Source organism: Fukomys damarensis, unplaced genomic scaffold (genome assembly GCF_012274545.1).
Source record: "Fukomys damarensis isolate Sample0158 unplaced genomic scaffold, DMR_v1.0_HiC HiC_scaffold_72358, whole genome shotgun sequence".
Taxonomy (NCBI): Eukaryota; Metazoa; Chordata; class Mammalia; order Rodentia; family Bathyergidae; genus Fukomys; species Fukomys damarensis.
In genome coordinates, this window is record NW_022973270.1 from 1 (window position 1) to 1,688 (window position 1,688).

At 43.5% G+C, this 1,688-nt stretch overlaps 1 long non-coding RNA gene across 1 annotated transcript; it reads left to right on the forward strand.

Annotated features, from left to right (window-relative positions):
* The first annotated feature begins 256 nt into the window (after positions 1–256).
* LOC104847494 lies at positions 257–1,582 on the forward strand. Its single transcript, XR_776166.2, has 3 exons — positions 257–365; positions 522–598; positions 1,404–1,582. It is a non-coding gene; the product is annotated as an uncharacterized LOC104847494 (long non-coding RNA).
* Positions 1,583–1,688: the final 106 nt, after the last annotated feature.

Sequence of the window (1,688 nt, forward strand, 5' to 3'; positions counted from 1 at the left end):
TCGTTAGCCAGGAGTCATGGTACACACCTGTGATCCCAGCATTCCAGGAGGCTGAGTCAGGAGAATTGCAAATTCTAGTCTAGCTTGGGAAGTTAGACTGTATCAAAATAAAAAATGAAAAAGAGAGCTGGGGATGTAACTCACTGTGAAGGCCCTGGTTGAACCTCTAATACCACAACCAAAGACTTGCTTGATACCTTGATAGTTGTTTATTAACCTGGGATGAAGGCTGGCACTAGATGCTAGATGCCCACAGTTGATTGCCAAATTCTGACTCCTCCTTCACTTTGTGACATTGGCCAGAGTCCCGGGCTGGAGGCTCAGCTTCCTTGTCACAGAGCCGCTGCTGTATAGAAGCCCCATAAGTAAGTAATTTAAGTCATTTCTGGTAAATGTCTGAGGTTTTGGATTGAGATTCTCGAAGCTTACAGAAATCATGTAGAAACTGTCTTTTCTCTGCTTATGCTGGGGTGTACCTTAATTACATAAATGCGAAGATCACTGACTTTGTTTTTAAACAGAGGCATGTAGCATTAGACCCATGAGTGTGCCTGGTGAAGTTCCCTAGGAAGTGTTGGAAGACAGCTTTGAAGTGCAGGTAAAATGCTAAGGTTGAGAAATGGGGGAGGGATGGGAGGAAGGTCATCTAACTGCCAATAACTTTCATCCACAAAGTACAGAGAATACCAGCCAGGAGGTACAGAGGGATCTAACACTCTGCTGGGCCAATACATTGAAATTTCTGGAGAAAATGCTCTCTGTCCACCCTGCTGAACATTGGGAGGAAAGCATCACAAACTACACTCAAATTCATTCTGGCCTCAGCTAGTGACTAACTAGTACATGACTTGATCTGAGATTAAGACCCAACTGAATATCTGAGATTAAGCCCCAACTGACTCTCTAGATAACCAGCTCATCAGTGCCTGTATTGAGTAAATAAGTTAACTGGCCTTAGATAGATATAAAAATGGGATTTAAGGTTGCAATTGCACCCAAAGGGAAGGAGGAGAGAGACAGGGAGCTCTTGCAAACACCTACGTCTCAATCCATTCCTACATTCCAGGCCAGCAGGCACAAGTAAGCTGGAACTACGGAGTCCTTTTGCCCTGTCACAGGGAGCATATTCACAATCTTCCAGTCACCACACCAGAGGCCTGGGCACTGGTGACCACCTCACAAATGTGACTCGTACATTTATCAAGCCTGTTTTTGTTAAAATGCTGATCGCATAATGACACGAGGATTATTTACTTGTCCAAGTAATTTGTCTAGAGGCTATAAATGGTTCAACCATTTCTACATTGTCTATGACCATTATAGGAAAGAGGGCATTTCGGGAAACTCTGTGTTAGTTAACTGAACCAGATAGCATGATCTGTCTTGGTTTTTCCCACACCAAGGTGAGGACCATGTCTCTGTTTTCATCACTTCTTCTTCTTCTCCTGAGTATGTCGACATCTCATTCAGAAACTGTACCCAATGAGGATATCTGAACCACCTGCCCTGTGATTGCCTGTGGTTCTCCAGGATTGAATGGTTTCCCGGGCAAAGATGGACATGATGATGCTAAGGGAGAAAAGGGAGAACCAGGTACCTGTTGAGCCGTTCTTTCTCCATGACTATTTATTTCCCAGAAGAAACTTCCTAGAGATATGAGGAAAAGAATATCTTATTTAGATAGATTG